This window comes from Dendropsophus ebraccatus, chromosome 4, assembly GCF_027789765.1.
Source record: "Dendropsophus ebraccatus isolate aDenEbr1 chromosome 4, aDenEbr1.pat, whole genome shotgun sequence".
Classification (NCBI taxonomy): Eukaryota; Metazoa; Chordata; class Amphibia; order Anura; family Hylidae; genus Dendropsophus; species Dendropsophus ebraccatus.
This window is the reverse complement of record NC_091457.1, coordinates 66,932,787-66,957,082: the sequence shown is the minus strand read 5'-3', so window position 1 is coordinate 66,957,082 and position 24,296 is coordinate 66,932,787. Positions and strand designations below refer to the sequence as shown.

At 44.2% G+C, this 24,296-nt stretch overlaps 1 protein-coding gene across 4 annotated transcripts in view; it reads right to left on the bottom strand.

Annotated features, from left to right (window-relative positions):
* Nucleotides 1-24,296, bottom strand: part of CPNE2 (copine 2) — a 93,860-nt gene that overhangs the window by 59,100 nt on the left and 10,464 nt on the right. Inside the window, exons 1-2 of one of the 4 annotated variants that reach the window (XM_069966005.1) lie at nt 23,767-24,110; nt 14,721-14,839 (exon numbers count right to left, since the gene is read on the bottom strand). The exons of 1 other annotated variant lie outside the window; for it this stretch is intronic. The gene's annotated coding sequence lies outside the window, so the exon portion shown is untranslated. Of the gene's footprint in view, nt 1-14,720; nt 14,840-23,766; nt 24,111-24,296 lie in introns of those variants that run through there. 2 more of the 4 variants (XM_069966006.1, XM_069966004.1) reach the window with 2 other exon arrangements.

Genomic DNA, 24,296 nt, shown 5'->3' with positions numbered 1-24,296 from the left:
TACATATATCCTGTTAACAGAGAAAGGTAAAGCATATCTGTAGACTAAATATGATGCCCTATGTCAGAGTAGCTTATTACATCATACATGTCCATGCTCCTTTGCACAAATTACTCCTTCTTGTGGTGTTCACCCACCCCTGATGGGCAAGCGGGCGGGGCGGGGGGTTGGGTGCAGCAAGGGAGGGAGGAGATCCCAGCTGATGAACAGCCTGCTCAGCCAATCAGTCACTGGTGTGGCATACCACCACAGTCACTGACTAGCTGAGTGGCCAGTCCATCGGAGGAGTAAAGGAGGAGGTTTTGTCTATAGTCTACAGTCAAGTTGAGTCAAGACAGCAGTTAGCTAAGTGCACTATTCAAGCGGAGACTCAAATCACTGCAAGTCGCTAGTCTTCCTAGAGGGTCGCCCGATAGCTCACCCAGGTTTGGGGCCTGCATCCCTGATCATGTGTCACTTAGTGCCCACAAGACAGCCAAGGCGAACGTCCAACCCTGTGGAAGCAGGTACTTTTCTATCGCCACCCTCAAAGTGGTCAGAGTCCCTCTTGTAGAGCACCTTTGAATCTAAATAATCCCCTTTCCTCAAGTGACCACCCTACACCAAGCTTAAGCTCTAATTACAGATCAACCTTGGACAGCCAGTCTACTATCTACCATACTGTTCACACTACTGTGTAAGTTGTAATGTTTACCAAGTCCTTTCAGTAAAAGCATTAACTGTTTAAGAACTGGAGTGTGTTCTTTTCCCTAACTTTCAACCAGGTTTACAGTCCCAACCTGCTAAGTTGTGGGGTTCGAAAAAGCTTTTCCAATTCGCTGACATTGTGGACCCACTTACTCGCACTCTCCTTCCATTTGACAGACTTGTGGACAGTGCGGATTTACCGTCTTCAGAGGGGTTCACTTATTTGCAGATACAACACTTTATGGTGTCTCGCCTGGGAACCCTCACAGTGACCAAACCCTCGGCTTTTGAGCAACTGGTGAGGTGTAACACCTCCACTGCTGGATTAATTTCGGATATTTATAGTATCCTCAATTCCCCTGTGGGCGATTCCCAGGTTGGCCATGCATATATGTCCCATTGGGAAACATTGTTGGGTAGGAGCTTCAACCAGAATGTTGAAGTGTAATCTGGGAAAGGGCAGCAAAATCTCCTATATGTACCACATATAAAGAATCACAATATAAATTGATGATGTTCTGGTACCATACACCAGAACTGCTCAATAGGTTGAATGCTTCTATCTCCCCGATATGCTGGAGATGCCTTGGTGCAATTGGGTCACTTTTCCATATCTTCTGGGAATGTCCTCTTATTGAGCAGTTCTAGAGGGAAGTCTGCAGTATGGCCACCACAATCTTCCACATAGAGATTCACAAAGACCCTGCTGTGTGTTTGCTTAATCTCTTCCCCAAAACTTTACGGAAGAAACAGTCCAAATTATTACTAACTATTTTGACTGCTGCTAAATCTCTGGTTGCGAGAGGATGGAAACAGGTCTCGCCCCCCTCTATGAACTGTCTTATTGCCAGAATGCAGGAACTGCGATCCCTGGAAAAACTGACTGCTTCTCTAAATAATAAGATAGAAATGTTTGACTCAGTTTGGGCCCCATGGGACTCTCACTTCACCTCTCTTACGAATGCCGATGGACAACCCTAATAGTCTACTTCAACCCTTATCCCTTCCCTCATATGTATCCCCTGTCTTGTGTTTTATCATTGTGTATTGTTGATGTACTTTATTCTGGAGCGGATTACCATGTTGAACCCGCCCGTTGTTGGCTAATACTGATTTAGGATCTTCCAGCCATGTTTCGGCCCTGGTATTTCTATGACTTTTGCAGAAACTACATATCTTCCAATTGTTACAGTTTATTGTTACAACTGCTTTGTACCGGCACTACCTTTCTGGGCTGAGGTAAAAGCCTTACCATGTGTGTGCTTATGTGTTTTACAGTAAAATGTCAAAATCTTTAATAAAAATTACAGTTATAAAAAAAAAAATAAGAACTGGAGTGTGTCCTCAATACTGCACAATGTACAATACACACTACTCCAATTAGCTGCAGCAACTACAACTCCTAGCGTGCAGAGCTGCTGAGCCAGTGTATCCAGGGGTGTCCATAGCTGGTACCCAGGGCCGCCATCAGGAATTTCGGGGCCCCATACAACCAAAGTGTCTGGGCCCCCCACATTAATAAAAAAAAAAAAATTGTGTGTTCGACCCACGCCTTGCTGGGAGGTATAATTTGGTTCAGATCAATTCTAGAGAACTGGCTCATATACCCCATTTTCCCCAGTGGCTTAAAATGTAACCTCTGTTATACAGTTATAAAATTGTAGAAACTAAATGTGAACAAGGTGCAATTCAAATAGACACTTACTTGTATAGCTGCCTCTTGTGCTCTGTATGCAGAGCATTATATTCACCCTTGCAACGTACAATTTATAGAGTGTCTACAAGCCCAGCGGGGCTCATTATGATGGAGACTAAAACTTATACAAGAGTGGGGTAGGGGTTCCCCTGTATTCAGAATGCTGTTGAGTACTAGGCAATGCCCCGTTTGGGGTTATTGAATTTCGAGGGTCTGGGGGGGCTGTTTGATTTGTATATGTTCACCAATATCCCCCCCCCCCCCCCCCCGGTATGCTCACTAACATAGAATATGTTGATAAGGCTAATATAATGAGGCTGTTCCATGTTAGTGAGCATATACAAATCACCCCCCCCCCTAGGCAGACTAGTTTAGCTCACCCAAGCCAGTGATAGCGAATACATGGCGGTGAGAACGCTTTCTAGGAGATCCTGTTTGTGCAGCAGAGGTGTCTTTATCCTGCTCTGCATAGACCCTCGTAATTCAATAATCCCAGACGGGGCATTGCCTAGCACTCAACAGCATTCTGAATACAGGGGAACCCCTACCCCACTCTTGTATAAGTTTTAGTCTCCATCATAATGAGCCCCGCTGGGCTTGTAGACACGCTATAAATTGTACGTTGCAAGGGTGAATATAATGCTCTGCATACAGAGCACAAGAGACAGCTATACAAGTAAGTGTCTCTTTGAATTGCATCTTGTTCGCCTTTAGGTTCTACAATTTTATAACTGTATAACAGAGGTTACATTTTAAGCCACTGGGGAAAATGGGGTATATGAGCCAGTTCTCTAGAATTGATCTCACACACAGACACCAGCACACATGTATACAGACACCAGCACACATGTATACAGACACCAGCACACATGTATACAGACATACAGACACCAGCACACCAGGGCACGATGAAGTTTGAACTTCTGCAACCTGGAGAAATCACCTGATATCACCTGCAGTCCTATGTAACAGCACATAACACAGTGGTATCTCTGAGTACAGATAATGTAGTAGATTTCACCTGCAGTCCTATGTAACAGCACAGATAACACAGTGATATCTCAGAGTATAGATCATGTAGTAGATGTCACCTGCAGTCCTATGTAACAGCACAGATAACACAGTGATATCCCTCTGAGTACAGATAATGTAGATGTCACCTGCAGTCCTATGTAACACCACAGATAACACAGTGATATCTCTGAGTACAGATAATGTAGTAGCTGTCACCTGCAGTCCTATGTAACACCACAGATAACACAGCGATATCTCTGAGTACAGATAATGTAGTAGTCACCTGCAGTCCTATGTAACAGCACAGATAACACAGTGATATCTCTGAGTACAGATAATGTAGTAGTCACCTGCAGTCCTATGTAACAGCACAGATAACACAGTGATATCTCTGAGTACAGATAATGTAGTAGCTGTCACCTCGGGGCGCCCCTACTAAATGATGTTCTACAAAATAAGAAAAGTGTCATACAGTGACTCACAGGTGATGTCTTCTTTGATCTGAGGCGTCACTTTCCCTTTTCCTCTACATCCGGCCCAGACCTCCATGATGAGTCCTTCCAGATACGTTTCATCCCCTTAGAACCTGCGAGACAAACAATTTAGGCTCCGCACATTTCTAGCAACTTCCTTTCCTTTCTCCCCCCTGTAGGCTCCCATAGTAACTGCGCTGTGTGGGATGCCCCCTGTATGTAGGATTCCCTGCTGTGCCCCCATGAACTAATAATGCCCCCAGAGGTGCCCCCATGAGCTAATAATGCCCCCAGAGGTGCCCCCATGAGCTAATAATGCCCCTAGAGGTGCCCCCATGAGCTAATAATGCCCCTAGAGGTGGCCCCCATGAACTAATAATGCCCCCAGAGGTACCCCCATGCACTAATAATGCCCCCAGAGATGCCCCCATGAACTAATAATGCCCCAGAGGTGCCCCCATATACTAATAATGCCCCCAGAGGTGTCCCCATATACTAATAATGCCCCCAGAGGTGCCCCCATATACTAATAATGCCCCCAGAGGTGTCCCCATATACTAATAATGCCCCCAGAGGTGCCCCCATATACTAATAATGCCCCCAGAGGTGCTCCCATATACTAATAATGCCCCCAGAGATGCCCCCATGAGTTAATAATGCCCCCAGAGGTACCCCCATATACTAATAATGCCCCCAGAGGTTCCCCCCATGAGCTAATAATGCCCCCAGAGGTGCCCCCATACACTACTAATGCCCCCAGAGGTGCCCCCATACACTACTAATGCCCCCATACACTAATAATGCCCCCAGAGGTGCCCCCCATACACTAATAATGCCCCCAGAGGTGCCCCCATATACTAATAATGCCCCCAGAGGTGCCCCCATATACTAATAATGCCCCCAGAGGTGCCCCCATATACTAATAATGCCCCCAGAGGTGCCTCCATATACTAATGCCCCCAGAGGTGCCCCCATACACTAATAATGCCCCCAGAGGTGCCCCCATATACTAATAACGTCCCCAGAGGTGCCCCCATATACTAATACTGCCCCCAGAGGTGCCCCCATATACTAATAATGCCCCCAGAGGTGCCCCCATACACTAATAATGCCCCCAGAGGTGCCCCCATATACTAATAATGCCCCCAGAGGTGCCCCCATACACTAATAATGCCCCCAGAGGTGCACCCATATACTAATAATGCCCCCAGAGGTGCCCCCATATACTAATAATGCCCCCAGAGGTGCCCCCATATACTAATAATGCCCCCAGAGGTGCCCCCATACACTAATAATGCCCCCAGAGGTGCCCCCATATACTAATAATGCCCCCAGAGGTGCCCCCATACACTAATAATGCCCCCAGAGGTGCCCCCATATACTAATAATGCCCCCAGAGGTGCCCCCATATACTAATAATGCCCCCAGAGGTGCCCCCATATACTAATAATGCCCCCAGAGGTGCCCCCATACACTAATAATGCCCCCAGAGGTGCCCCCATACACTAATAATGCCCCCAGAGGTGCCCCCATACACTACTAATGCCCCCAGAGGTGCCCCCATACACTAATAATGCCCCCAGAGGTGCCCCCATATACTAATAATGCCCCCAGAGGTGCCCCCATATACTAATAATGCCCCCAGAGGTGCCCCCATATACTAATAATGCCCCCAGAGGTGCCCCCATACACTAATAATGCCCCCAGAGGTGCCCCCATATACTAATAATGCCCCCAGAGGTGCCCCCATACACTAATAATGCCCCCCGAGGTGCCCCCATATACTAATACTGCCCCCAGAGGTGCCCCCCATACACTAATAATGCCCCCAGAGGTGCCCCTAAAAAAACAAACATCCTACTCACCTAATCCGCGCTGTGGCTGCAGGCAGCAGCTCTCCTCCTCCTCTTCTGGCTCCATCTTCCGAGCCGCAGGGACGGGACTTCCGGCAGGCGTGATGACGTCACATGATCACGCCTGCCGGAGAGGTCACGTCCCGGCCTCCCATAGGCTGCTGGTATGAAGTGCCGGCAGCCTATGGGAGAGAATACAGGAGGAGGACGCTGACAGGTCCTTCTCCTGTATTCTGATCGCTTCAATGTTCCGCCCGCTCAATGTGCGGGCGGAACATCAAAGCGATCAATGCATCCGGAGAAGCTGCGCGGCCGCAGCTTCTCAGGATGCTCAGAAACAGGTGGCAAGGGGGGCCGTGCGGGCCCCCCTAGCGTAGCGGTGGGGGGCGGCGGCCGGCGGGCCCGCCGGGCCCCACCCCCCGTGTCTCTTAGGGTCCGGGCCCCATACGGCAGTACCACTTGTACTGCCCTATCGGCGGCCCTGCTGGTACCACTCCTGATCACTAATGATCAAGCAGGTGTAGATTAGGATCATGATTCACACCTGCTCGCAGGCGTAAATCATGATAAATGAGGCGTGGGGAAGGCCACGCCTCCTCCCCACCTTGACCTTGGGGGGGGGGGGAACAGGCATATGCCAGGGAGAAGAGGCGAACCTGCGCCTTCTCCCTGGCGTTCACCCAAGCCGGACCTTTCATAAATGTCCTCGTCTACATGCATGACATGTGTGGATCAGAGTGTGGCATGTCTGTTCATGTGTATGTGTGTTGAGCAGAGCTCTCTATGGTTTGGTATATACAGTAAAACAGCGTTCTCCAGCCGATGCTCCCCAGCTGTTGCAACAGCTAGACTACAGGCTGAGGAACACTGCAGTAAAGTTGTGGAAAAAAATACAGTTATCAAAATCATAAAAACAACATAAAAAATAAACATGCTTTACAAGGTACTGCAGAGTAATACTGATAATAAATAATAAATGTGTCTGTATTCCGGTTACAAATCTCTACCTAATTTCATATGCAATGACCTGAACTGACTGCATCATAGGGATCTATAATAAGAATCTAGGATGTTGTCAGTTCAAGCCATTATACCTGCAGTTAGGCCAGACAGGACATTAGATAGTAATAAGGATAGTAAAGGCTTATTCCCACACCCTGTATAACATGGATCCTAAGGATGGGGAAGCTCTGTAGGCACTTTCCCTGCCTGGCACTATGTATCAGTATGATGCCGGGAAAGTGTTTGAATCTTCGTGGCACTGTAATGAAGCAGCCACACGGCTTACCCTCAGATCATGCTTCTGTTAAAGAAGTACTCCTGTGAAAATCTCTGGGCCAATTATCACTTTTGCATTTTTGCATAATTCTTTTATTTTTGCGGGGGACTGTGGGGGTCCCGATCGTTAAAACGGTGTGGTCTGATCGGCGATCTGCTCACTGAGTGCTAGAGCTCTTAGAAGGGGAGGAAGAAAAAACAAAAGTGCAAAGATCAAAATTTGCACGGTCCACTGGGTCATTTTGGGCCTGGTCCTCAAAGGGTTAATGTAACGAGTTAATAGACGGAGTCATTATGGATGCGGCGATACCAAATATATGTATCTCATTTATAGAGGATCATTTATAAAGGGGGATGGAGAATGTGTATATTTATTTATATTTATTTAATTTAATTATTTATTTTATTTATTTGTGTATTTATTTATTTGTGTATGTATGTATTTGTGTGTGTTTTAACTTTTGCAGATACATCTATAATACATTACAGCACATGATCTGTGCTGCAATGTATTAAAAAGTGAATGAGCTGTGAAAACGCTGATAGCTCATTCATACGATCAGACCCCTGCCTCAGTGCAGAGGCCTGATCTTTATAATCCATAGCAGCCCAGATGCATTAAGCCCCCCCCCCCCACCCCCTCCCGGAGCCGTGCGAACACTTGCGTGACTCTGGGGGAGTGAAGATGGGGTTGGAGGCAGCAGATCTCCCTCCAGATTCCCCATAAACGCAGCGGTCCCATGGACCTCGGCGTCTATGGGGTTAGCTGCCTGATCGTCGTTAGGAACAGCGGGGCAGGAAGAGCATGACGTTTGGGAACGTTTGTTGCAGAAACTACCTGCATTACATGACGTTCCCTTTCCCAAACGTCATTTTGCGACAAGGGGTAAACCGGCCTAAATGACTTTATTGTAAGTTAGGAAACGCTAACAAAAACGTCATGGCTTTTTTTTGCAAAAACACCAGCGGCCAGATGTTTGCTGGGAGTGAATGGAAATTTATGTAATGCCTTACATACATTTTTTTTTGTGTGGTATTTTCCTCTCTGCCATTTTTTTGGGAAATTCCGTGGCAGTTTTTCCAAAAGGCAGCATGCTGAAAGTGTGGCTTTTTTTTGCAAACTGTGGTGTTTTTCTCCCATAGACTTCAAAGGGAATGTTCTGGTTGTATCAAAAATGCCATTGCTGTTCGTATGGGTTTTTTTTTTGTTCTGCCATTTTTGTACCCCTTTGGTCCAGAAACTATGTCATGTAATGGCAAAGGAAAAGGAAATTCAGCCATCTTGATGTACACAAAAACGCCTAAACCACAAAAATGATTATTTACATATAAAGTCAAAAAAGCCAGAAATGCACTGGCGTTTTTTTGTTGGAGGCCAGAAAATCGCCACAAAAAAAAAACTATAGTGTATGTGAGGGCACCCCCAGACTGCCATAGTTAGTGGCACCTGACTACTGTTCCAATGCTTGTTTTCAAGGGGTGCATCATTTTTATTTATAGTTAGACATTATACATTCAGTGTACATTAATTATAGTATATTAAATAGTTTTAAAGATCATCAGGATATTTGTATTCAGAAATATAAATGGATGTTTATCAAATGGAATATATAAGGAAAAGTAATGGAGGTTTAATTTAGCTCTCTATCATTTGTGACTGACTACTGACTAGCCAGCTTGTCTACAATGACTTCATAATTGCTGTGATGTCACCATCCCCAGAACTGGCAGCAGCATACACTACAGTTGCTTAGAAACCATGGCTCATATTGTTTGGACATCTTGTTCTTATACATTTACACTAGTGCATGTGACTGCAGCGTGGAATCAATCCCAGTGTCCAAATCTGCGTGAAGATTTCCATGCAAATTAATCCGTTCCAAACATATGCTAGTTATCTCGTAGTAGCAAATTACTACTACTCACTGCTGGTATACTCATATACCTTTCATAGGAGAGAAACCTACACATATGTCGCTACAAGGCTACTGTCGTGTCAACCTGAATTGTTTTTTAAAATGCTGCTCAATATGGGGATTGTAGCATTATACAGTATTACTAGTAGTATACATGTTATTATACATAAAGTCTTGCCTTTTCTAAGAAAGAGAACAAAAGTGAATTCATACATTTTATATAGACTTATATATTAAAATATCTACAGAAAATGTCCAATAGTCATTCTTCAATCATTTGAACACATACAGAACATGGTTGTCCTTAGGTTGGATGCTGCCATGTCTAGTGCCTTGAAAAGGAGCCCCCTCCTTGTAATTTACCATACAGTGCTACAGTAATACACATATCTATAAATAACACTGCCAGACAGCTGCCTGCATACCACTGCCCAATCATAGGCCATATCCTGAGTAGTAGCCTGTTTGAAGTTTTACCACCAAGCTCACCTCAATTGTGGTGTGTTTTTCTGCTTTTCCATGATAGGTTATTATCTAATATTTGGTAAAAAAAAATACATTTTGTGAAAAAGAAACATTTGTATGGCATGAATAATGACTATACAAGCATGAAAGAGCCTAAATACCCAGCGAGAAGTGCGGATTCTGCTCTTAACTATGTATTCTGCTGCCGTTTGTTTCATATTTTTCCATGACTTCATTAACCTTGCAGTCCTCGGCACATAACCTCTCTCATGCACCATACATAGTAACTTAGTTCTGATCTTTGTTTAAAAATATATGCTCCTAGGAAATTGTTGCCTTTGTTTTCTATATTTTCTTTACTTTATACTTCTGGATATGCTTACACCAATAAAAACACTTGAGAATAATAGTATTTATTCTATTTGGCTGTACTCACACAGTGCATTTGTGTTGCATTTTTAACATGATTTTTTTTTATTGGCAAACTCATTAAAAGACATGTGAGTTCAACAATCTAAACAAAAACACATTAAAGTGTAACTGTCATTTTTTATTTTTTTTTTGCAGAAATCAATAGTACAAGCAATTATAATAAACTTTGTAATAGGTTTTATTAGGCAAAAAAGCCTCTTTCTGTGCTCAAAAGGCTTTTTCTCAGCCACCCCCCCCCCTCCACACACACCACACACACACACATCAGGCAAATCCAACTTCAGAGTGAAGACGGGTTCTGCTGAGTTGATTATAACCTATGGAGGGGGGGAGGAGTCGAGGTAGAGGAGTAAGCAGGAAGAACAGACACACATACCAGCTGTTTACTCACTGTCTGGGCACATAAAATGCTGGATTCACAGGTCAGAAAGGTTAGTCCTTATCTAGCAGCTTGGGGAGATAAGCAGAAAGGATGTGAACTGTGTTTTCAGTCCTCCGTGCTCAATTCCCTCCTCTCGACCCCTCCCCTCTCCATAGGATAGAATGGACAGAGAAATTCTGCTTCATCTGAAGTGAGGGGGAGGGGGGAGCTGGGAAACTGCTTTTTGAGTACAGAAGGAAACTCTGTTGCTTAATAAAACCTATAACAGAGTTTCTTAAAATCGTTTGAATTGTTGATATTGTTTTCTGAAAAATGACCCTGAAATGACAGTTACGCTTTAAGGCTGGGTTCACACTACGTATATTTCAGTCAGTATTGTGGTCCTCATATTGCAACCAAAACCAGGAGTGGATTGAAAACACAGAAAGGATCTGTTCACACAATGTTGAAATTGAGTGGATGGCCACCATTTAATGGCAAATATTTGCTGTTATTTTAGAACAACAGAGCCTTTCTGTGTTTTTAATCCACTCCTGGTTTTGGTTGCAATATGAGGACCACAATACTGACTGAAATATATGTAGTGTGAACATAGCCTTAAACCACAATAAAAATGCAAAGTGTGAACACAGCCTTAGAGTAGAACCTGTCAAGGAGAGGAATACATTAGGGTAGGGGCAGCTAGTCCATCAGGACAAAGCCATGCCCACCCTTGTAGCACAACAGCTGCAGAATTTTGCAGGCGATTCCACCACTTTCCAATATACTCATAAAGTTGGTGCACCATGACACCCTGCTATATGACAGTAAGGGAATGATCAGTGGGCAAGAGAGAGGTGGCCTAAGTTGCTGTTAAGCCCCGCCCAGATGACACTGTCCACCAATGAAATGAAGTGATTTTAGAGCATAAAGAGACACAGACAAGTTTTATAAAAATATATAGAATGTGCAGCATCTAAACTTGTGGATGGTGTGGAGAACTGCACGTAGAGTAAGGAGTTGACAATATCACTTAAAGGAGTTATCAAGCTCTACAAAAATATGGCCACTTTCTTCCAGAGGCAGCCCCACTCTTGTCTCCAGCTTCGGTGGGGTTTTGCTGCTCAGTTCCATTGAAGTGAATGGAGCTTCATTGCAAACCACACCTGAACTGAAGACAAGAGTCGTGTTGTCTCTGAAGGAAAGTGGCCATGTTTTTGTAGCGCTGGGTAACCCCTTAAAGGAAATTCCCTGGCAAAACTGTTGCCATCAGTATCGTTCAAAATGACTTTTTACCAACCTATCTCTGATGCTTCTGCCTCTTCTGTATGTAACTGCTGGAGGAACTGGGAGAATATCTGCCAGAACAGAATCAGCTGTGAGAATGTTCCAGTATTTATTGATAATACTGAGGACATAATAAGCAGCCAAGTCATACGTACCAATGATGCAGATAATATCATTGTTATCATCAGCCATACCCGTCCTCTTTTTAGAAGACAGTTAGTCATCACGTGGTGCATTAGATGCTGCAGTTCTGACAGACAATAAAAATCTCTATTGTCCCTGTGCTGTGCCGTCAAAAGACCCCCTGCTCTCCTGATATCTGCACAGACCCTTCATCATGGCAGAGGTCATGTATGTAATGTATGTATACATTAGGGAGGCACCATCGATAAATGATTGAGTGCTAGCCCACATGCTCCAAAAATATAATATAAAAAAATAGTGCAATAAGCTATGTTGTATTCCAGCCATCTTTTCTGAGTGAAAATAAGTCTGTATTATGCAAATTACAGACATAATTTGCATAATACAGACATATTTTAGCACCAAAATCACGGCCATCCAAAAAGGCGGCTGTAAAATGCCAAAAAAGGCATTGTATGTACATAGCCTAGGTCAATTTTATTCACAAATCAGTATATGTAGTAAAAAATAGTAATAGTCATATATGCATAGTATATATGCATAGTAATATGCATGTGTACCAAAGCCAGGTTATTAGAAAAATTATATAAAAAAACCCAAAAACAATTGAATAGCTACTGCTACGGCCCGCCCCCTCCAATGACTATCATTAGAAGGAGCAGGCCGATGACGTGGCAGTGCTCCTAACAGTGCACCGGAGCGAAGATTACTCCGACTAAGAGCGCGGGACCAGCGCGGAGGAGGAAGGTAAGACACATACCTTCCTCCTCAGGGTCCCAGGTGCTGTAAGGGGTTATCCCTTTAAAGGGAATCTGTCAGCTACAATTCACATTCCAAGCTGCTGACACTGTTAGATCAGGGAGACACATGACTCCTTTCATATAGCTGTCTGTGCTTCCACAACATAGAAAAATGCTTTTATTGTATAGTAGTAAGAGTCAAAGAGGCTCCCCCTGGTGTCAATCACCTGGACCTTACGCAACGGGTGCAGCGGGTAGAGTCTTTCCTGGGCCAAAATGCCATGCTATCTGCTGCTGTTCCCCCAGAACCTCCAGTGCAGCTTCCTGATAGGTTCAAAGGCGAAAGAAAGGCCTTTCGAATCTTCAGAGAGGGATGTAAGTTGTTTTTCAGACTTTGTCCCCGGTCCTCTGGGGATGAGAGCCAGAGAGTGGGCATTATTATGTCACTATTACAAGGACCTCCGCAGGAGTGGGCCTTTTCTTTGCCTCCAGATGCCACTGAGTTATCTTCTGTGGATCAGTTTTTCTCTGCACTGGAGTTACTCTATGATGACCCTGACAGGGCAGCAGCAGCTGAGAGGCAGTTGACTACTTTGAGACAGGGCAAGCGACCGGTGGAGGAGTATTGTGCTGAGTTCCGCCAGTGGTGCGTTCCATCCGGATGGAATGATCCTGCACTTAGATGCAAGTTTAAGCAGGGGTTGTCTGATGGCATTAAGGATGCCTGGACAGGGCATCCAGAACCTTCCACCCTTAAGCAGGCCATGAATTTGGCTATTCGTATAGACCGCAGGCTCCGTGACAGACATAGGGAGAGAGTAGACTCTGACTCTTCTAAACAATCTGTCTCCTATTCTGTCAAAACCCCTCTTGTTACCCCTACTATTCCTGAGGACGAGCCCATGCAGCTGGGACTATTAGACGCCAAGACCAGGCGAGAACACCGGAGACACAATGGTCTATGTTACTACTGTGGTGACAGTGGCCATTACATCAGTTTCTGCCACAAGCGTCCCAAGCGGCAAGAAAACCTGCACCCAGATCATCGGCGTCCAGGTGACTCCCAGGAAGGTCACTTGGGCGCACAGGTACCCTCCGGCGAAATTAATATTTCTAGTTCTGTTGTACCTGATTTGCCTGTATCTGATGCGAATTTAACATGTTGTTCTGCTCGTCCTGTCAGTAAGCCTGTTCTCCATGCCATGGACTCGTCTTCTGATGAATGGGAGTCAGATGGCAATCTTCTAAGTGAGGTTGAGTCCTGTGAGGGTCCTGAGGCCCCTCATAAAAGGGGGGGTACTGTCAGGATGGTATCTTTGCGGAGCTTTATGCGTCCCTCTGCTCGTGCTGTGCGGCCGAGAAGGCGCTGATATTCTCTTATTCTGTTCTGTGTTTTGTTTTGCTGTGTCTGAACACTGGTTTATTTGCTCTCTTTGGGAGACACACCCGACTTCACCTGCTGAGTTCTGTCTGGCCATGTCAGGGTTAATCTGTGTTTTGGTTCTGCTGTGACTGACAGGTCTTCCTGCCAGTGGATCTGTTTTGTTCTCAGGTGTCTGTGCTTGGAGATCAGGGGGATGGTCCAATGATGTTCTGGATCAGAACCCTGACCTCCTATATAACCTCCTCAGTCTGGGATATCATTGGCTGCAATCGGCCGTAATCTTTGCCTGCAATCCACAAAAAATTCATTCATACTGCATCTGTATTTTATCTGTATTTTTTGTGGATCAGCAAAAAATGGTGGAATAGTAGTTAAATAAGAATAGTTTAAAATGATTACTATTTTTTACGGAATTTAAATCCATAAAACTTACAGATCCGCAAAAAAAACGGATGCTCTCATAGACTTCCATGGGACAATCTGTTCCAGAATTAAGGGCCGCACTTTGCCAGTAAATGCAATGTAGTGAATGGAATTTTTGCTGATTGCGAATCTGTAAATATACGGACAAAACTACTGAACGTGTGAATGTAGCCTTACATGCAGATTATACATGTATTGCACAGTCTATGTGGCACAGTGGCAGAAGTATGCCATTTATTTACATAGCATGCACTATGTTTGTTTTCATTGAAAGTTAAGAGAGTTCTCATTATTTCTTTTGCGTTACAGAGTTTATTTATCAGTGGATTCTGAAAGGTGAAATCATTTCGTTTTTGGAAAAATACATTTCACTCTTCTTTATTTATTCCCCGATATGTTCCAACTCATACTATACCAACAATGTTTGGTGGGTTACAATAAGGGTTCTTACAGGGGTATTCCAGTCCAGAAAGTGTAACTACATTCAAAAGTATGAGTTTACGCACAAAATATCGTCAATAAAGATTCATTATATCCTTTTCAGTAGTTACCAATACCACCACTTACTGGCGCACAAGTTGTAGTTTGGCTTGTTAGTCAGGCATGCTCAGTTGCAGTACTAAGTCTGTGTGTCCACATATGCATTCTGAATGCTGTTAAAGCAACACCCCATTTCCATTTCCTCCCTGGTAAAAAAAAAAAAAAAAAGACGTGGTTTCAAGCATGTTTAAAGGGAATCTGTCATTAGGTATATTCCACCTTATATGAGGGCAGCATAAACTAGTGACAGAAATGTTGAACAGATCAGTTTATTACTTATCATGGGTCTGTGAATGAGGCCTTAGGCTCCATTCACACAGCTCCATTCACACAGAGTAAAACTGGCAGAATTCCGGCAGAATTCTTTGGGAGGCCCGTGCACCTCCTCTCTCTGTGCTGAATCATTGACATGTCCATTCTTCAGAGCGGAGAGAGGAGGCGCGTGAGCCTCCCATAGACTCCCAGTATGACGTGGACACTGGCGGGATTCGGCAGCGGGGAATTCTGCCAGTTTTACTCCGTGTGAACGGAGTCTTAGGGAACACACACCTATGGCTGTATCCATGTTTTACGGGCTACATCCAACTTCTTGAGCCACCAGTAACCAAGTGAAGAGCTTTCAGGTTTGTATGAACCCAAGCATGCCAGAGATCTTTAGTTATGACCAAACAACCTCTTAAATGCTAAATAATGATTGAGAAGTGATTCTTCCCTTTAAAGGAGAACTCCAGCAACTTCAAAAAGGTGTCATCCTGCAGGGGGAGGGGGGAAATTGATTACAAGTAACAACCTACCTCTTCCTGTGCCTGCGGTGAGCGGCGGGACTGGCTGCGGGATCCCCACAGAGCTCTGGGATCTCCGGGGTGTCCACGTCATGAACCCGGCTAATGGATTGGCCAATCAGCCAGTTACTGACTGGGGCAAGACACCACTCCAGTCACTGATTAGCTGGGCAGCACGTCCATCAGCCAAGACAGGCATTTCCCCCCAGGGCGTGATTTCATCAGAACTAGGGGAAAAATGACTTCCAGCAGGGGTCGAGCGGCAGCTCCAGCTGTTTACTATGGGCACAGGGACAGATAAGTTCTACTTGTAATTAATTTCGCCCCTCCCCCTGCAGGCTGACGGCTTTTAGAAATCAACAGACTTTTCTAGATATATCTATTTCTCAGAAAGTTTGATGATGTTCAACTAAATTGGTGTGGATTTAGAGTCAGCTTAAATGTCTCCATTACCAGGCGGCTTCTAATTGTCGATTATCCTGCATGCAGGACAGAATTGGATACATGAGGCTTGGTGCAGCTTGTGTAAAACATGAGCTGCTCTGGTTTATTGAGGAATTATCAGAACTTTAAGAGCAGTTATCCAATGGCACTACCTACAACAACTATTAGCAGATCTGCAAGTAACAAAAAAAAACATTAAAGGGGTTATCCAGCGCTACAAATACATGGCCATTTTCCCCCTACTGTTGTCTCCTGAACTGGAGACAACAGTAGGGGGAGAAGTGGCCATGTTTTTGTAGCGCTGGATAACCCCTATAAGCCTATGTGACATTATAGAAACCCTACCTCTCATCCTATTCTGGTTTAAACCATTTGACCTCCTTCTGCACATTTGTAAATTTTGACCTAAAATAACCTTTTTTTTGAAAATATGACAAAAATATAATTGCACAGTGACAAGAAAGAAAGATGCTATTACAGTGCACAGTTGTCTGTCAATTTTCTAGACTACTGAATGACAGTCCGGAGAACTGAGATAACCCTTCTGTATGGTTAGTGGCTCTCCGCTTTGGCTTATATTGTATGGTCCCAGACAAGATCCACCATATCTGATGTCCATATGCCCTAAAAGGACAAATAAAAAGGTCGGTCTTCATGAGACTATGCTGCCTATTTGTAAGGCTCTGTTTGCTTTCAAAACGCATTCCAAACACACATGTGAATACATAGCCTATCTGTATGGGAACTACTAGAAGTCTTGAGATTTTTAAATAGAAGCAAATTATGGTGGTGCATTTACACTGAACGATTATCATTCGAATTTTTGCCATAACGATCGCATTTGAGCGATAATCGCCCAGTGTAAACACAGCGAACGATCAAGTGAAAAGGGAGAAATCGTTCATTGTGTTCTTTCAACATATTCTCAAATCGTTGTTGGTCGTTCGCTAAAAATTCGCAGATCGCAGATCGTCTTTTACAGATTCACCCTATGTGTGAGATGGGCTTAAGCAATCTTAAAACGATCGCAATGACGATTTCTTTTAAACTATTTTTCTCTTCGTCTAAACGCTGATCGTTCTAAAAATCAAATTGTTGCTTCAAGATCGTCAAATGATCGATCGTGTAAACGCACCATTAAAAATCTCTACACCTTTCTTACACCAACTGATATAAACACAATTATCACTGGAGTACCCCTTTAATCAATGAATTCAGGTTTTCTTTCAGTCCACTAGCCACAGGTCTATAAAATGCAGCAATGCAGTCCGCTGTTACAAACATTTCTAGAATAATATTTATAAGGCAATGTTCTCACATACTTAGAAACACATGCAGCCAAAAACACGATGGATCAGCAACATCAAGCCGCTATTGGTGAATGAATGGAGGCTGCATGGTTTAGGCTGTATGTGCTCTCAGGTATGTCAATTCTTTGAGCGGAGAGTGGAGGTGCACGAGAAATCCCATTGAAGCAATGGGACAGGCAGAATTTCAAGCGGAATCTGTGGCACGGACTCTGCTTGCAATTACCTCCTCTTTTGCTCTGTGTGTACAGGTCCTAAGACTGCGGCCAGAAGAACTCACTGAACTCTAGAATGATACCGTAACAGAAGCCACAGCTGTGAGTAATATTACTAAAAAGTGGAAACATTTTCAGAACCACAACAATTCAGCCACAAAGTGCCAAGAAGGAGCTTCAAGGCATGGGTTTAGCATAGAAGAACAGAGCCCTGACCTTAACCCCATCAAACACCTTTGGGATTAAATAGAAGACAGACTGAGAGCTAGGACATCTCATCCATCATCAGTGTTGACCTTACAAATACCCTTATAGATGATAAATGGGCAAAAATTCCCACAGACATACACTCCAGAAAAATGGAAGCTGCAGGGGGGACCAACTCTATATTATTGCCTATGGATTCATAATGGGAGGACCTAAAAGCCCCTGTGGTGTAGTGCATAGGTGCCCCAATGTCTGTCAATATAGTGTATTATGACAAATAAGTGTACATAGAAAATTCAGTACCTGGGGAGGGGGCAAATGTGAACACTACATACATTTAGCCCTACATGACACTATAGATAAGCGCACTGATATATGTATAGAAGTGTATGTAGTCACTTTAGATAAAGCAAATGACAGGGAGGTAGACAGCCATGCAGGAAAATGTGCAATTCCTTGGGTATTTTATTCCTGCATTCTTGTTTCCACCGTAACATCTGCGTTAAAAAAAAGAGACAAATTTCTGGCACTGAATGTTTCCATGAAATGGGCTACATCCAAAATGTAAGAAATGCTTGCCAAGAAGCCCCCAGCAGGTTTATATTGTGTCAGCAATTCCCCATCGCTTGAAAGGAACTGAAAAGGGCATCCATAAAGAAAGGGTTAAATCCCAGAGCTGGTCTGGAGCTTCAGCATACTATATCTGTCCATTACTGTTTGTTTACAAGCGCCCCCTGCAGGATGGAATGGCATGTCCAGTCTATATCAGTCCATACACTATGGCCTAGATTTATGAAAGGGTGTTAAATATAGACTGGTGTAAACTGCCCACAGCAACCAAATCACAGCTGAAAGCTGAGCTGTAATTGATTGCTAAAGGCAATTTTACCCTTTGATAAATGTCCCCCTATGTATATGAGCTATAAAGTATGAATTGCTGCTTCTGTGCTTAAATTGGACTAAGAATAGTAAGAACACAGGCCACAGCTCCAGTTTTCCCTGGTACCAGCTTATATAACTCTCCCCCAAGTCTGATGACCTATTCCATCCTTTGCTGGAGGGGGTGAATTGTTTATTTACATGCGGTATCCCCATATATATGATGTTATGTCCACAGCTTTCTGCAGATGTACCCTATATGGCTCCTAACATCTAATAGAATGGAGCCATAACCCTGAGATCACATCAGAGACCTGTATAGTATTCTGCTGAAAATGATTCTTTTATAAATCAACCGTATGCAGGACTGTAGAAGGAAGTGTAATGTGGTGTAACAACGGCCGCTGCCCCCTTCCTGTGTTTCTTTGTGTAACTCACTCTCTCATGCTGAGAAAAAGTAGCTGCAGGGCTTCTCACTTTTTCTCTTGTCCCTCCTCCCATCCGTCTCTCCTGTGGGCCAGGTTCTAATGGCTTACCACTGCTAACACGGCCAACTGCAGAGACAAAGGACGGCTGATCCACGTCTCTGTTGGGAGGGGGAAAAGAGGAAGGAGCAGTTTTCCCCAACCCTATGCCTGCTTTAGGGCCATATGAGTTAAGAGAGCGTCCGGGCAGCTCTTGCTTTAAGGCTATATTCACACAGTATTTTTTATGACAAGAATGTCCGTTGTTGGCTATTAAAATAACTTGTCATAAAATAATGCACTGCACTGAACTTTATGAGAACAGCCGCTATTGTTCACATGCTGTATCTAACAACGGCCATTGTTCGATGCAGCCTCACAAATAGTTGACTTGTCAATTATTTGCAGCCACTAGTGCACTAACAACGGCCTTTGTTCCCCGCTCACAGTGCACACAATGTATAGCTGTTCTGACAGCCATACATTGCACAGAGTTCTATCGTTAGTTGGATTGCAGGCACACCCAAATGTGCCCACAATCCAAATAGAAATAAAATGACATTCCTGCAGCTGATATGGCAGTATCAGCCACAGGAACATGTAAAAAACAGTGGCCGTTGTTTGATCTAAAGGTGTAAAATAATAAAGATGTATTTACCTATCCACACTCACCCGGTGCCCTCCGGCCTGGTTCACGCAGCCTTGTCCATCGCTGAAGCTTCCGAGACCATCTCTGTGGCTGAGATGGGACAACGCCACAACCACTGATAGGCTGAGCTGTCTGTCACTTCATGCAATAGGAATTATAACAGTAATAAAAGAGGCGCATGGCAAGCTAGAGGTTGTGGTTTCCCTGCCAGCACCTTCTTCAAAATAGTCCCTAACTGTTAGAAACATCTACTTTGCGGAATGGAGCGGGCTATAAACGCGAGAGAGGTGACAGAAAACATGAGGGGAGCCATGAGTAATAACAAGGAGGTTTTGAAGGAGCACAGGACTGCTGGCATTGTTTGGCAGCTGGTGGGTGACACAATGCCTGCTCCCCTGCTAAAGTGTAGGTCAAGGAAAAGAGTGATGGCACTGATGCAGCACTTGTGATGGTTTACTTTAAAGGGATAAGGGAAGGGGGGTGGTGGTGAGTGATTTTCTCTCCATCACAATCTTGTCACTGTTTCATCCGTATTTGCATCTGAATATGTATGCACAATCCATTACACTCCATTCCCCCCTACTGCTCGCACCCCGCCTAATGATTTATGTAACATCTATTCCCTTCTGCAGAGCATCAGTCTGCTTTGGGTCCAGCATCACACAACTGGCAACACTATGGCAATGCTGCAGGCATGACTTCAGAGCCACCCTGTGCGTCATAAGCTGCCAGTCACAGGCGCACATTGTATGGAGAGCCTTCCCGGACTGTCATTCAGACACATTATTTCCTGCTCTCACGTTCATGTGGTAGGTGTGAAGTTCACGCTAATGCGGATTTACAGCAGAAGTACAAACCTATTACTCATAGCGTCTACAATATATCAGGACCCCAATAGCTATGTGCTATTCACAGACTATGGGCACAGACATCATATCATGAACAGAATGCCTCACTATAGGGTAGTATTACCCAACCTGTATGACATGGTTGTGCCAAAACAAAGTACAAGAAGGGAATAGTGCCACACATAAAGGATTAGTGATATTGTAATATTACCTGCTATGTACACAGGAGCATTACACTAACTCCTTGGAATGTCCTTGTCTGACAAACTGCAATACTTCTAAGCTCCGTCTTAGTTTTACCACTTTTGGGTAGGATAAGTAACAAGCAATTTTGTTATCTCGCACTTCTTTTACTACAAGGCACATCACCCAGCTTTCCCATGGCCCTGAACGACAAACCCATCCACGTACATAGCAGTAGAGGTGGCATAAGTAGCCCAAGCATCAGGAGTCTCTTTATCCAAGTGTCATCAAACTTTTCTATAGTCCTGAATGATAAACCTTCCATGAGAGGTGTATTACTGCAAAACCGTGTCATCAGGGCTCTGGGAAAAGGGGGGGAAGTGTCCACGTGGAGGCTGTAATGGTGAATATGTAATGTATACAGAACATGTAGAACAGGAAGATCACAAAACATAGAAAGTAAAGCAAGGGGGTTACACTCACTCGCTGTGCATATACCATGTGTTAGGGTACGTTCACACAGACATTGACCACACTGTTTTGGATGCACTGCCCAAGCCCTGCTCCTATTGACTTTAATAAACATGCTGAAACGATATGACTTGTCACTTCTTTTTAGCACCAAGGCTCCCAATGAAGTCTGTAGAAGCTCCAGCCCTCCCTCTCTCGCTGCCTGCACATCAGAGAGAGCCATGCGGAAGCACATCTCGTGCTCGTGTGAACATACCTTTACACAAGGTTCAGTGCAGGCGCTGAGAGGGTGATGACGGGGATCACAGCAGGGACCCGCAGCACAATGTACACAGGATCAGGGCTGTATGGGGTCCTCTACAGAGATACACTAGGGTCAATGTCATCACATCTGTACAGCGAACACTGTGCAATATATAGAGTGTCACCTTGTAGATACACAGCATGGTACAAATAGCAGAATTTAGGGGTGTTGGTATATTATACAGTAGGTAGTATAATGATGGGGCTGGTATATTACCAGTACTGTAATTGTGGTGCTAGTATATTACAGTTAGTATAATGTTGGCACTGGTATAGTACAGGTGGTATAATGATGAGCTGGTAAACTAGTAGTATAATGATGGTGCTAGTATAGTACAGGTAGTATAATAGTGGTGCTGAAATATTACAGGTAGTATAACATTAATGCTAATATATTTCAGCTAGTTAAATATTGGTGCTGCTATTCTTTTATACTATCTGTAATATACAAACACCATGAACATACTATCAGTAATATACCAGCACCATCATTATACTACCTGTAATATATCAGCATCATCATTATACTATCTGTAATATGCCAGCACCATCAATATACTACCTGCAATATACCGGCACCATTATTATACTACCTGAAATATACCAGCACCATCATTATACTACCTGCAATATACCGGCACCATCATTATACTACCTGCAATATACTAGCACCATCTTTATACTACCTGTAATATACCAGCACCATCATTATACTTGTTTATTTTTCAATGTGAAATTTACAAACAACACCTAAGTGCAGTGACCCCACAGGACGCGTTTCAAGCGCATGCGCGCTCTTGGTGATCAAGAGCGCGCATGCGCTTGAAACGCGTCATGTGGGGTCACTACACTTAGGTGTTGTTTGTAAATTTGGCATTGAAAAATAAACGAATCTCTCTGTTTCAAGTGCTGGATTACCGACTCTCTTTCCTGAACCGTAGTACTACGCATTTGCCAGATGTGAATCCGGGGCACCAGAGAGTTCTTGGTCGGTGAGCTGACAAACATATATCTACCATCATTATACTACCTGCAATATACTGGCACCATCATTATACTACCTGTAATATACCAGCACCATCATTAAAATACCTGTAACATTCGAGCACCATCTTCATACTGCCTGTAATATACCAGCACCATATTTATATTACCTGTAATATACCAGCACCATCTTTACACTACCTGTAATATACCAGCTCCATCTTTATACTACCTGTAACATACCAGCACCATCTTTACACTACCTGTAACATACCAGCACCATCTGTACACTACCTGTGGTATACCAGCACCATCTCTACACTACCTGTGGTATACCAGCACCATCTTTACACTACCTGTGGTATACCAGCACCACCACAGTTATATTTCTTGTAATATACCAAAACTACAATTATACCACTTGTAACATGCCAGTGCCATAAATATATCACCTGTAATACACCAACACCATTATACCACTTGTAATATCCAACTACCACTATTATAATACCTGTTATATACCAGCACCACCGTTTTACCACCTGTAATATACCCACACCAGCATTATACCACCTGTAATATACCCACACCAGCATTATACCACCTGCAATATAACACTATTATACCACTACCACTAGTTATATACGACTACCACTATTATAATACCTATAAAATACCAGCACCAGCATTATATCACCTGTAACATGCCAGCTTCATCATTATACTACCTGTAGTATGCCAGCACCAGCATTATATCACCTACAGTATACCTGTACCACTATTTTACTACCTATACCATACCAGCACCACCATGATACCACCTGCAACATAACAGAACCACCATAATATTACCTGTACTATACCTTCACCATTATCATATTGCACCAGTATTGTACCACCTTAACCCATGTGTTAGTATATTACATGTAGTATAGTCCTGGTGCTGGCATATCACAGGTGATCAGTTTTGGTTCTGGTATATTAAAGGATGTAAGATACTGGTCCTGGTGAATAACAGTACAACAGTGGTGCTGGTATTTTACAGGTAGTATGTAGGGGGTGCTGGAATTTTACAGGTAGTGAATGTTGGTGCTTGCATATTACAAGTGGTATCATGGCACTGGTATATTACAGATGGTTTAATCACAGAGGCCAGCAGATGGGCACACAGCCTGGCCCATGCTCCCAGTACACACTACATGCCTGTACACAGCCCTGCGGCCATTACACCCTGTGCTGCCAATATATCAGACTGGAGTAATATAAGGTATACTGTGGGGGCAGCACATGGGCATTACACTGAGACCCTGATGGACTGGCAGAGAACTTGTACTCACAGTTCAGGCTCCTGGCTCTACTCCCCAGAGACTTGTGCCCCGCACAGCACTTCTTCCATGTGAGGAGCCGGGCACGGGTGGCTGGTGTGTGGGTGCAGTGCCTGGTGGGGATGTGCTGCCACTTCCAGTGTCTCCTCAGGAGCAGGGCACTACTATGGCTCTCTGGGACATCTCTTTGGGGGCTCCTAGCAGATTGCTGAGCTCCAGGTCATGGTGCTGGCACTTTGCAGCGTCTCCTTCCCCCAGCTCCGCTCATCTCCAGTCTCTGTGTGACTCTCCTGTTTCTCAGGCGTCTCCTCCCCTCTGGGTGGGAATATAGTAAGAATGCACTGACACAACCAGGGTGTGTGTATTCCGGGGCTTCTACCTCACAGCATGCTCCGGACTCTGCCTGGCATTAGTGTCCCTCATGTATGTGCCCATGGGGGTGCCCTGGTAGGTGGCCTCATGGGGTGCCACTCTGCTGCCCTCCTACATCCATACAATAATTATGGCCGATATCTGCCAGTATGTGTATTCATAACAGACCC